Genomic DNA, 14,064 nt, shown 5'->3' on the forward strand with positions numbered 1-14,064 from the left:
ATGCATTTTTCTTCAGGTCTGAAGAAGAAAAGAGAATCCTGAAGAGTAATGCATTGCATTTAAACACTTGTCTAAACCTGTACCAGCCATGAAGTTGGTCCAATATAACATATCACCCACAAACATCCTTGCCTCTTGCATATTTCCTGGACCACCATGGTTATAATATCACTCCAACACTGTATAGTATAGGATATTTATATATACATAGACACATGCACACATGACTGCACAAAAATTACATCAAGAGAACTCAAATGATAGGAATTAAAAAAACCCATAAATTAAGATTACATATATAGTCTTCTTTTTGCCTGTTTTTGAGCAGCATTCTGAGATGAACTTTAATAGTAAACATACTACCTCTAAAATACCCCATAATCATATTATTTTCTAAAACCTTAGAGATATATGTACATTTCTTTGTGTATACCAAACTGATGATATGAATATTTTCAATAACTGTATTTGTACAACATAATACTGTTTAAGTGTAATACAGAATTATGGCTAAAGGTGTTAATGGTTTGTGCTTTGGAGTCACTATGCAAGCACCCAGATTGTCTTTAAGGAGATGTTATATATTAAAGCACTTCACTTTGGGCGCATCTACATGAGATGTTTACTGCTCAGTTGACTATTTAACTGTGCAGTAAACAGCTCATTGTTGACAGGTGTGTCCCTGTTAGGGCACATGAAACTAATAAACTCCGCAGCAGTGTAGTACTTTTATTTACTGAGTTTTTTTTTTTCGTGTGCAGCAGCATATATGTAGACGCTGATCTGGTTGGCTGGGGCTCAAGGGTGCTTCAGTGCTGGGGCTGACTGTCAGCTAGCCCCACACTGAAGCACCCTCGTGCCACAGCCAGCCCCTTCATAGCACATTGAGCCTGGTTGGAGCAGCCTCAGGCTGGCGGTGGGGGGGTAGTCCCTGGATCTCCTGCCAGCTCGGGTTGCTGCAACTCGGCTCAATGTGCTGCGGTCCAGGTGCATGCACAGATGCATTCCCGGAAGCTTCCTGGGAGCAATAAACAGTGAAGCAATAAACTCTGAAGTTTATTGATGCCCCCTAATGGCACATGTAGATGCTCCCTTTGCGTGGGAGTTTATTTTCTCATTTTTTTCTAATATTTCAAAATAACTGGAAAAAGAAGTGTTGATGCTAAGGCTAAGCTTTGGGGCCCAGGTTGTTTCACATGAAGGTCTGTGAGCTAGGTTTCTCAGATGAAAATCTCCCAGGCAGGAGCAGGAAGGGGGGACCTGTGGGATAGTCATTTAGATGAGTGAGTGTTCAAGAGACAGGCAGAGGCCCAACACAGCTGTTGCTCAGTGCTTTGGCTGCTGCTTGGGCAAGAAGGACTTCTCTGTGTGCAGTTTGTGACACTAATTTGTCACACTATTTAAGAGATCATGGCATGGTGTGTGTAGGTATAATACACAAATGCATTATGTTAAGAAAAGGCAATCAGGACTCGTAGTAGGATTGCCTTTTCCTCTAGACCAATATGACTACAACCTGGATACCTTATGCTAAGAAAAAACCCTGGCTCTACCTCACTGATTTCAGGTTGAAAGGGGAAGCTGCTCTGAAACTTTCACCAAAGACCAAAGAAAGAGAAATTTAGCTTTTTTTTTTCCTGGAAAAAAATTGGGCCATTTTCAATGGGCTTCCTCCTGGCCTAGATTATTGTACATCTATTTGGTCATTGTAATAGGAAGCCAGAAGGCTCCTGTTACTTAAGGGAAGGCAGCAGGCCAAGCTGTAGTAGCAGGAGCACAGGCTGGCCCTTCATTAAACAGGGGAAACTCCTGAGCATGGCTGTATGAGCCACATGACAGAAAGGGAGCAGGGCTCCAAGGCATATAAGCCTCAGGCCTGAGCTGGAGTATGCAGTTAGAGTCTGCATGTTACAGGGAGAGGAGTTTCCTTAGGGAAGCTGACTTTAGGGTGCAAGTCCATGGACAGTCAAGCTACCCAGGAGAGGGAGTGAGCCCAGTATGGGGAAGTATAATTTGGGGGTAGGGTATTGACCCAGAGCAGGGAAGGGCTTTGTGGAAGCAGTGTATGGATATTTCTTTTCTGTTGATGTTTATGTTTGTTTAGTACTGGAGGACTGGATTTTGGCTATGGGGGAGGCGTGGACCCTATGGAGGGGTGCCTGGTAGAGAACTTGGTATCAAGCAGCCTAGCTTGGGTCAGGGACCAGAGGGCTGAAAGAGCAAGCAGCCCAGCTCGGGGCCAAGCACCAGAGGGCTGAGGATGGAAACAGTGAGGACAGCCTGGCTTGGGGTCAGGGACCCTGAGGGCTGGACCAGAGTGCATGACACAGGAACCCTGAATAAGCAGGAGCAGGAGACGGGGCTGAAAGCAGGAGACAGGAGCTAGAGCAGTAGACCTTGGGCTGGGGGAGGCCTAGCTTGAGGAAAGGGGCTGAAGTCGGGTGGAAACCTCAACAAAGGTTTGAGGCTTGAGGGGCTGAGGGTAGAGCCAGGGCCAAGGATCCCCACTCCCTCTCTAAACACTGACTGACATCTGTGACATCTGTGAGGGTATTTCTATGGGGGCAGCTGGAGTCATGATTATTGCCCCTAAGGCACAACTGTGGCTGTCTTAAAGAGGAAATCCACCCTCTAGGGTTTGGGATAGAGAAGTTCAGAGGGTTGTGCAACATGGAGTGGCATCTAAGATGTGGTTACCCTGGCCTCTGGAGGCAACCTCCAGAAAGACCCAAAGATCAAGTTGTGGCAGGTGAGAATTAGGAGAGAAAGGGATACTGGGGAGTGTGGGCAGGTAGGTCTGGCCACTAAGGTGTGTCAGATGCTGGGTGGTTTGCTTAAGCCTTTTGCAGTCAGGATTATACACATACAGCTAGAAAATAATGACCGATCGTTTGGTTTGTTAGAGCTGGACTCTATAACATGAGCTTCTACATTTTTATTTATTTTATATTTATTTTATTTATGTATTTAGTCTTTATTTAAAAGTAGGGGTTACTTGAAATATTCTGAGAGCAAGTGAAAATGAATATTTCATTCCTATCATGTTAATGAAAGGTTTGTAAAAGGAAATATTTTTCTTAAATCACGTGATAGGTCATGAAATCAGTCACGTGCCAAGATTATTGCCATGAACCTTATTGAGATTCCACTGTACATTTTATCTAGTTCCTTAGGTACTTCATTTAGTTAGTTAAAGAAAGCAGAGCTACTGATTGCTGGGTCTTAATGAAATTAACTTTTGCTTCAAGGACATACTTCTAGGAGTTGTAATTAATTTTCATACATTAAATAAGTTGTAGTTTATACTATACTAGTGGACTTTAAAAAATTCAATTATAACCTGAGATAAGTGTGTATGGATTACTGAAAATTTTGGATGAGAACTTGAATAGCAGTTGATTTTTTTTCACCCTATTGATGAGGGTGCTGGGTAGGTAAGTAAGGAAGTAAAATGACAGTGCATACAAATTACTACATAAATACCTTGCAAGTATTTTGACAGATGAACTTTTCCCTTTTAAATATCTTCCCCCAAAGGCTGATGCAATTAAAATACTTTCTGTAGCTCAAGGGAAATTTGTGCTATATTAGAGGTATTGAACATTCTTTCCCAGCACTCTACAATCTGGGTTGACACAAGGAGGGGACATGGAGATGGAGATAGTCTACACATAATCTCCTTTTTTTCCCCCATAATCATTGGCTCTCCGTCTCTGCTCTTTATTTTTATATTTTTATTTTACATTATATTATATTTTGAAGTATTATGTATGCTGAATTTTTGTTGTTGCTTTGTGCACACTGGTCCCTTTTTTGTGCGTACATATCACATCATTGTAAACAGAAGTGTACATAAATGTATGATATAGATCGGGGCTGTCCAACTGGTACCTCCCTGGATTTCCACTCAGCCACTGCTACCCCTTGCTCCTGCTGCAGCAGTAGCCAGGATCTTGGGGTTCTTCCATCCTCTGACTTCCACTGCCTGACCCAGCTCCAGGGGGTGGTGCACGGTGGGGCGGCATGGCACAGTCTGTAGTGCTGGGTGAGCCAGGAGCCCAGAGCACCCATGTGTTGTGGTGCTGTGGGTCTTATTGTCTACAGTGGAATAAGGGTTTTACCTCTGGAGGAGAAAAATTAAAATATTTTAATGAACTATATATAATTTTTCTTGTTGGCTATATTCATTCATTATTTAAAAAAAAAAAAATGAATGTAACCAATAATACATATGCAAAACAGTTGGGCTTTTTGAGGGTCACTGCTGAAGATTTATGGCAAAAACTCTTTTATTCTTTATGTTATCTAGGGTGTGTACAGAAGTTGTTTTATTGCCATTTAAAATGCTTTATTGCCGTGACTTAACAGAAGTGCATGGCTTTATAGCACTTAAAAAATTAGTCCAGAGCTTTAAATTAACCTTTGTTAAATGAGGTATTAAGTTTGAAGCACTGTATTTTACAGCACTTTAGTGGCCTACAGTGCTTTAAATAACTTCTGTATATTGGTCAAATTTCTGACCAGTGGTGAAGCCCCAGGAGGCTGTGCAACACCCCCTGCCTCCTAGCCTAGAAAGTTCAGGGAGGCTCCTCTCTCTACACCCCACAAAACTGTTCACTTCTGTCATGTTTAAGAGTGCTGTAATTTTATAGTGCTATAAAAAGTGCTGTAAATTACAGCGCTGTAAAACATGCACTTCTGTACACAACCTTAGCTTTTGGCAGAATAGTTAAATAACTATATCAGCTAGTCTGTATTTGCATTGCACATAGTTCAACTATACCTTTGCCTTTGACAGAACATGCTTGTAAACAAGATCTGGTATCTCAACAGGCCTGTGCTAGACCAAAATTGTTCATATGCAATTAGATAAGTAAGTAAATGAAGAATTTATGGAGTTTCTAAGCTTGCAAAAACATTGTATCACTTCTTAAGTCAGAGTCTGAGTATGCTCATTTGTTGCTAGGTTGTTACTATTATGCTATATGTCTAATAAACCTATAGGACTTTATAGGCACATACATAATGGTATGCAAGTTTCAAGATGAGGAAATATTTTCATGTTAAATGATAAAAATGTTTAAGTAATTAGGACTGTACAAGCTTCTTAAACAACTTATGCCCTTGCAAATGTGAGTTACCCAGAGGTTGCTTGCTTTCACTTGTCAGTGAAATTATATATGCATCTATATAAGCTACTGAATATTTCAAAGTCCTAAGAAATCCAGGTAAGCAATACATTAGCATTCAGTCTTAAGTGACACATAGGAGAAAGGAACTAGTCACTAGTGCTTGTAACTCCTAAATCCAAAATACAGAAAGTTTTTGATAGGCAGCTGAATCTTATATGGGGGAAATGTACACAGAATACAAATCAAACAGAAAAACATTGGCACAATGACAGGAGTAATAAGTTTACTAGGACAAGTTGTTTTGAGCAGTTTTATCATTTGTGTTAAACAAATAGTTTCCTTTTACTCTGGAAAGCATTTCTTCATGTTGTTTCTCCTATTGATGCTGAACACCATGAGGTAGTGCAATTTTTTTATTCAAGTCTGAGTTTTCTTTTTCTTCCTTCATCACTAGAAAAGCTGGTGTACATAGGGATGCAGCAGTTCTTTCAGCACTTCATAGAAGGCATCACCCCCAAGAACAGGTGTGGTCAGGTAAGCTATACTGTGCAATACATAGGAACCATCTGATTTCAAAGTATTGTACAAGGATGGAGGACAGTGTTAGTTCAGTTAATAATTTATAAAATATGTTAACTGTTAGAACTTAAGGTAATGAAGAAAAAATATTGTTGATAACAAAAAGTAATTGATGTCATGCACCCAAAAGAAGCCTCATTTGTTCATTTCATTTTTTCCTAAAAGGCCTTGTGCACATACCGTGAGCACCTTGACATTCCTATAAATATGAATATTTTGCCATTTGCAGGTCTGTTTTTTCTCTCCATTTTCTTGTACTCTGTTGATTTGCAGTAGTGCTAGTTAGAAGAGAGTTGGAGCCTGTTTTCATTTTTGTTTACTTTTTGTGGATTTCTTTGGCCTTGGGAAGACCCAGGGATCCTGCAGAGTTTTCATCATCCAGGAAATAAAACACCATCAAAGGAACAAATCTCACATTCCTTGGCTCCAGATATACTCTCTGAGATATCAGCAAGCCCATGACAGATGCAAATGTTGTAATAATTACAAAGTTTCAGACTCACGCACACCTCTCCCCAATGTTTGGATTCCCTTTATTTGTTTTCCCCAGTTCTTTCTGCTCTCCCTAGATACAGAAAACCAGAACAGTGATTTTTTTTTTCATGTTAGTTTTTGTGGGGAGCTGCTAGAGGCTGTTGTAGAAATCTTTAATCCTTTATACCAAAGCTGTTAAACTTGCCCCCTGCTCTGGGCTGGATATGACTACAGGGCTCCTCATGGGCTGGATCCAGCCTGGGTAGCTCTAATGGCAGCAGTGGGAGCTCTGGCTCATACCTGGAGCATGTGGCACAGTGGCAACTCCAGCTCCTGCCTAGTGCACACAGAAGTGGTAGTAGTGACAGCAGCTCAAGCTCCAGTTGCTTGCTTTGTGCCCCATGCAGGAGCCAGAGCTGCTGCAGTCACCTTGTGTCTTGTTTCACAGTGGCAGCGCATGGGGTACACCACAACAGTTCCAGCTCTGGCCTGGGGTGTACAGTAGACAATGATGGTGGGGCTGCTGCCTGAGGAGGTAGGGCCACTTCAGTGTCTGGGAAGTGGCTGGAAGATGAGTGGGACCGTATCTGCAGCAGGCAATTCCCCCTAGCTACAACTCCCAACTTCTAGTAACCTGCTGGTAGCTCAACAGGCTGGATAGAGCAGCTCCATGGATCACATCCAGCCTGTGGGCTGTGCGTTTGACACCCCTGATATATGCTATATGTAGCCTTTCAAATACTGTAAGAGCACTCCCAGGCCAGTTGCACTCTTTTTAACTCATTTTCTGAGGAAATCTATGATCAACCCAGATTGATTTTGAATCTGCATCATAAAATTTCTCTAGCAAATTGGCAACCTGAAAGTCACAAGCTAGAGTGGGTATAATACCATGTGCTTCTGCCCCCAACTCTCAATTACAAAGATAGACATACTCAGCTGTATCTATATCGTGACAATACCCTACTCATTTTACAATTTTAATCTCCTCCCCAGTGTCCCTACTCAATTAGATTCATTTCTTAAAACCTTTTAATGCTTGTACCAACTAATGACTATTTGGTTGCTGGCTCCAGCTCCACTGCTTTAGGGCAGAATTTTAACCATGTCTACAGTGGCCAATTTATAACATCAAGATGAGCTAGTATCAGTGGAGTTTATTATATCAGAGAGCCAATGTTCCTACTTCAAGGAAGTCTCTTGAGCTGGTTCAGGGAATTACTCACTGAAGACATTTTAAATTCTTCTGGTATTGTAGACCACCTCAGGCATCACTTCATGTCTCCTGCCTTTTTGGGCTATGGAGCTCCTCGAGATGATAGGCTAGTTTAGGACAACCTGTAGAGTCTTCAGTGTTAGAGAGGGCCTCTCATAATACAAAATACCCACCCGGCGCACAAATAATTTATTTTTGGGACAGGTTGATAGGTCTGAGCTTCCTGGACAATGTTTCCTGAGAATCTCCCCAATTTATAATCTGCCGGAACATTGGTGATTGATTGAAAATCCCTTTGGTGTTGATTCTCACCTGGGGATTTTTTGAAAATTCATGGAAATCTGATGCATTCCACAGGAAAACATATTGTTCTTTAGAAAGCTGTTTATGATCTTGGGATAAAAATGACCCTGTCACTGAAAGGGATAGTTTAATAATAGCCAGAGAGAAGAGATGGAGGCTTGTAATTCAAAGGCAAGAAAAGGCAGCAGCAAATAATAGTAGGAGACCACCTTTACCTTAATAAAAAGACAAGTTAGAGCTGCTAAAATGTTGGAATGAGACAACTCTCTTATCATCATATATGCCCTTTAGAGTAGCTTAATTGTCATGACTAAATTAACTGAAGATTCAGTAATGACATTCCCAATATGCAGGGCCTGGTGACTGCAGTTGAGTTTGACAAGAGATTTATAATTATTGACTATGACTTTGAAACACTATTTGCTATTCTAATTCAGTGGAAATAAATCACAGTTCTCTGTTCCTGAGCTCCGAGCAGCATAAGACATGAGTTATTGCAGAGTAAGGAAGCTGCCTGAATCTGAGATTTGAGGCAGACTTACACTGTCAGCAGCAGCTGTGGAAGAGGTCTTTTTCTCAGTCCTATTTAAGTTTCTGGGATGCTGTCAAATGCAGCCTAATTGTGTGGCTAAGCCTTATGCTCAAGGTCCTAAAACACAGGCTTTGATCTGGCAAAGCACTTAAGCCAATGCGTAACTTTAAACAGATGAGTAATCCCACTGAAGCTCTTGCTTGTGTTTAAAATACTTTGTTGGGTTGGGGCCATAGTTGGGGATCTACTTAAATTGTGGGGAAACTAAACAATTTTCATGACTTGGTCCTAGTATAAATAGCAATATTTAGTGAATATTTCCTGGATGTGCTCATACACAAAGTAAATTATATATAGAGTTGTACAAAAAGTTTAGAAATACTAACTTATGCTTACCTTTAAAAACAGTCCATTAAGGCCTATGCTCCAGTTGGGGAAGGAGGGACAAGGGGGCGGCCACCATCTCGTGTGTAGCTGGAGCCAGATTGAGTGGCCCTTGGTGAGGTGACTGCTGCTTTCATGCCATGCTGCCTGGCAGTGCCTCACTGGCCCCCCTCAATGGGCTGCGAGGCTGGGCCACAGTGGCAGTGAAGACTACTAGCTCCCACAGGGGAGCCAGCATTATATTTTTAATTCAGTTTTTATTTTACATTGATTTTTGCAGACAATCAGAGATTTCACATTTTCCACTAAATTCTGAATTGAGTAGACCCTTAACCATAGTTAGGCCCATAATTAGTTTTGTGGGCCTTTTTGTTTAAAACATCACTTCAGTACAACATGTAGCAAGATGGGCTCCAGGGGTGGCTATGACACAGTCTGGTGGCTATGCAACCCCAGAACAGGCTCTAGGATATAACTAAACCTTTAGGTCTCTGGCTGTGTACCAAAAACTCCTACCCGGCCTTGGGTCTTAGCCCACTGCTAGCCCTCAGCCCCTTCACTTGCTGTTTCCAGGCATAGCATGCTCACAGTCTCTCTCACTCTCAGCAACAGGCATCCCACTGCAGAGCTCTTTCCTCTTCAGCCTCAAGGGCCAGACTGACTGCCTGGCTCTTGACTTCTCTCTCCCAGGTCCTGCCCCTTTCTGGAGCTTGCCCACCCGGTGCTTCCATCGGTGACTGCAGTGCCCCCTGGGACCACTTGAGCTGGGTGCCTGACGGCAGGTGCCACCTGGGGGGCCTGCTGCTGCTGTGGAGGGAAGCACCAGCCCCCACCACATCCCAGGGACTGCTCTGCCTGCTCACTCTCTACTCTCCACTGCCAGAGAGGCAGGTAAGTTGGGTGTGTGCATGACACGGGGGGGGGGGGGGTGTTTAATTGGCCCTAAATTGAAGCAGTGTTTTTAAAAACCCACTGCTTCAATTTAGGGCCCTTGTTTCATCTACACATGCCCATAAGTCCCTACTTACCTGGGGCCAGCTCTCCTGCAGTTTCTCCCTTGCAGTCTTCCCTCACTTGGGTCTCTCTTCTCCCTTAAATTAACAGAGAACCTGAGGTGCTCTGTTACAAAAAGAGCATGGAAAGAAAATATTTTGTGCACACATACTTTAGTCCATTTCACCGAGAAGAACTACAAAATCTCTTACAAGCAATGATCCAAATTGTGGCTGTGCTGTTTAGTGCATTGCTAATGGATGTCAAGATTATGATGTAGAATTGCTTACTTCATTAAGAAGTTGACAGTTAAAACTAAACGCTGGAAATTTTACAAAGATTGTTTTATTATAGTTGTTAAAGCTCCTACCATGTCATAGCACTATAGCATAAGTAACAAAGGAAAGGCAAAGCATATACAGTTACTAGACTTGCATTAAAAAAAATATCCTGTTCTTGTAATTTTTGGACATATTACAAGCATCAGATTATTACAAGTTGGATAGTTACTTAACTGCTAATGTTATGACCGCAGGAGGCATGCCAACAAGTTTCCAATTTAGAAATTATGTTTTAATTGCCTTGGTGCCTTGCAGGTGGATGCATTCAGGTGGGATATTATTATCAATTGTATTTGACATTCAATAATAGTAGTTTTGATTCTTCATTTCTTTGCTGACCAACATTACATAGAACTTTTTAGAATCACTTCATTTGTCAAGTAAAGGCAGTGAAGTAAGCTGAAGGCCAAATTAGCAAAAGAAGCCTTTTGTGTAACTTAGAAAAGGCAAAATTGATCTCTTCAGTATTACATATAGACTTTTTACAGTTCTTTCAAGGATGCAAATTAGCAGTTTCTCCTTATGCTAAGTTATCCCTCCACCCAAACTAAATTTTTATTCAGTGTTTTCAACTTCATTTTCTGATAAGAATAAAATCCTAACTTTTTCAATTGTTTAACGAGGGGACCAAGGTGAATATTTACTTAGCTTTAAAGGATACCTTCTCTGTAACAATTTGTTCTTAGGTTCCTTAGTCTCTCAGCTCCAAGCAAAAAGCAATTGTAAACTTGGATATTTAAGAAATGCTGATTTGGGCCCCCAAATGCATTTCATTAAAATCAGCTAGTCAATGGGATAAGGAACAGGTGATTTCCCTTTCAGTAACTGCCAACTAAACTGTTGAAGTAGTTTTACAATTGAAGTCTACAAGTTAATGCAGAGGCAAAAAATTAAGTGTAATCAGTTAAAAATAAATATTATAAAGGTTAGGCATTTATTTAAGGTGGTCAATGGCATTCCTACTAAGAAAATGGATTCCTTCCTTTGTTTGTTTTTTCCCCATTACCTTATACTTCTAGGAGCATCCAGGTCAATAAAACATGGAATGGCTTTGGTTTTTGACAGATATTCAGTTAATGGCACGATGGGATCCGATTCACAAGCCCAACAATTATGCATGTCACATACATGACAGGATGCACATTTTTGAGATTGTGGATCTGACCCCAATTGTGCCCTACTTGCCAGTGCAGGGGTAGCCAGAGATCCCAGACTCCCTTTATATTAGCAAAGGTGCCCACAATTAACTGATTGTTGTCTGGTTCTGGGGACCCACTGGGCCAGTTCAATGCTTCAGAGCTGGCTGATGATCAGCTGATTGTCAGCTGAATTGGGAATGTACCAGGGCTCAAATGGGCTATGTTGTACTTGATTTTGATTAAGGAGCAGCATGGATCGAATAAACTGATCAGTGAGACTATTTTGGTCTCAAATCCCAATTTATTGAACACTTAAGCAACACCAAAACTCTAAATCGTCTATAAAGCTATTCTTATGCAGGTCTTCCACGTGATGCACAATGACTCAGCTGACCAGGTATTGTTATGGCATCAGGGGTCACAATTACAGTAGCAGGGTGTTGTTTGCTTTTCCAGCTTCCCAAGTGTTGAGCTTCTTGACAAGCTGCTGTGTATGGTTATGCCACAGGTTCCCACCTATAGTTATGCCACATCCCCCCAGTGGCTATCCCCCTGTTACTTTGTTTCACACATTCTGTCTTTCAGTTTTCTCATTGTTAGGTAGGTCATTTAAGTAGGTCAACCCAAAGCTGCCCTGTTCTCAGCTAGTGCCATTGGTTATATCAAGGCCTCATAATGCTGTCAGTTATGCCAAGGCCTACGGGTCATGGTATGGTCTCTGCTAGCTGGCAATCAATTGACTAGCATCAGCATCAGGACTGCACCAGCACTGTCCATTTGTGCCCTGGTGCAGTCTCTGCCTGCTGCCAATTAGTTGGTTATGGGCCAGCAGGGACTACACTAGGGCCCATTAGAGCCCCAGTGTGGTCCATCCAGCCACACATTCATTTTAAGGTGTGATGGAAACCAGACACAAAATTATTACATACTTTTTGTATGTAAGAATTTTGTGGCTGTTTTTGCTTTTTATTGTGCCATTTATTGCATGAATGTGAGGCCAGGTTATACTTTAAATTGTGATTACACTTAAGATGCAATTAACCAGTTAATGGCTGCCAGGAACCCTTTGACAGAGAAACTTGCTGATTTACTATATTTGCTTAAATATAAGAGGACCCTGACTATAAGATGACCACCCAATAATTAGATTCTATATTTGGAAAATGTATAAATTTGTTATAATTTTCCAGGTATATCATCTAATTATTGGAGTTTTGCCTTGATTTTTGCCCCACTTCGTGCTGCAGCAGGGAAAATAAACCTGGGAAAGTCAGATGGCTCCCTTACCCTCTGTCCCTAAAACTTCTTTTCCCTCTCCCCACTACTTAATTTCATAGATTTCATGGACATTAGGGGCTGGAAGGGACCTTGTGAGATCGAGTCCAGCCCCCCCGCCATACGCAGGAAGTCACCTGTGATCAGACCCTGCTCTCCATAAGCGTATGGAAATGAGGGGCAAATTTGAAAACATTGACAGATGAATTGACACTTTTCTCTTCTTTTTTTTAAATTGATGTAAGCTTTAGCAAAGGTACTCCATAAACACACTTTTAAGCAGCACTTTTGTACTTACTTACATAGGGTACAAACTATAAATATTATTAGTCCAAAGCCAAGAGCTCATGATTTACCATGTAGCTCATTAGCCTGGGCCCCAGAAGAGTCAACAATGTTTCAAGCCATGGTGACCCCATAGCTCAGGTCCTATTCCACCTCATGGAGGGAGGGGCCACACTAATTATATGTAAGAGACTGAATGAGGGGGTGATAGAGGGATTCTGGGTGGACTGTTTGGGGGCCTGTTTGGTGATGTTTGCCTGACATTTAAGGCTGATAAAGAAACAGAAATGAATGGCAATGGAGAAAAAAAGGAACAGCTCAGTTGAGGAAGTAAAAATGTATCTGATATAGTAGTTCACCATGATGTGAAAAAGAGTTGGCACTGAGTGCAATGGGTAGCACCTCAGGCTTTTGTAAAGATTTAAGTAATCCACACAGATTGTGATCAATGTTTTAAGGACAGAAAAAGAGATTGATGGAGAGTGAAATGGCAGGATTGGAAGAGAGAAACCCAAAGCCCAAAACAACGGTAGTGGTGGTTGATAACTAGAAGATGGAAAGAGCAATGAAGACTGGAAATGAATGTCTGGAGACAGAGGAGAAGTGGATATAGGTGGAAAAGCAGAAAAAAAAGAAAACAGCAAAGGTGAAGTCAGGAACAACAGCAGAAGCAGCAGCAAAGAAGGTGACAGTGAGACAGATGAGGCCAGAGGAGTGGCAGGAACAGAGGAGAGTGGTAAACAGAGCTGAAGCAGCTAGAAAAGGATCGTCGAGAGCACGATGAAAGGTTGGCCCACTGGGAGTGGCAAAGGAGACCCCATGGATGCCAGTCTGACGTGGAGACTATGGACAAGGGCTGGTGATGGGGTTCAGAAGTGATCAATGATGAACAGAGATGATTTTGTGGAGAAGGTACTGTTCAAGATATTGGGGGTGCAGACATAACACCTCACCAGCATGACTGCTTCCTCCAACTGAAAGACATAGCAACTGACTTATTAAAATGAAGAAGAGTATGAAAATTTTTGGGAGAAATATGCAGAGAAAGAGGTGGGGAGGGAAGAATGAAAAGGGTCAAAGTTTGTAGCAGGACAGCAGTCAAGAGAAAGATAGATTATTGTCCCAATGTATACAGATATGTTAAAGGCAGAAGACCTAGAAAGGTGTCAGGAAAAATATGTGCAAAGAGCTCTATGGGTAGAGGAGGGTTTGAGCAGTGTTAATACCAAACAAGTGGAGCCCAGGTGGGGTGTATCACTTCCCGTCAGTGGTCCAGATAGGGCCAGTTTGGGGGTTTGTAATATAGTGTTGGGAACCAAAGCAGTGCAACAGATCCCACCAAAGTCAGACCCCCCCACAAGGAACCACAAAAATTAGAAAGGGACAGTGAGGAAGAGGAGGAGGGAGAGAC

The 14,064-nt window shown here is 41.8% G+C and overlaps 1 long non-coding RNA gene across 1 annotated transcript; it reads right to left on the minus strand.

The window, feature by feature from the left end:
• Positions 1–906: 906 nt before the first annotated feature.
• Positions 907–10,676, minus strand: LOC132250055 (uncharacterized). Its single transcript, XR_009461653.1, has 3 exons — positions 10,616–10,676; positions 9,649–9,739; positions 907–4,123 (listed from the first exon to the last, which is right to left on the minus strand). It is a non-coding gene; the product is annotated as an uncharacterized LOC132250055 (long non-coding RNA).
• Positions 10,677–14,064: the final 3,388 nt, after the last annotated feature.

This window comes from Alligator mississippiensis, chromosome 1, assembly GCF_030867095.1.
Source record: "Alligator mississippiensis isolate rAllMis1 chromosome 1, rAllMis1, whole genome shotgun sequence".
Lineage (NCBI taxonomy): Eukaryota > Metazoa > Chordata > Crocodylia > Alligatoridae > Alligator > Alligator mississippiensis.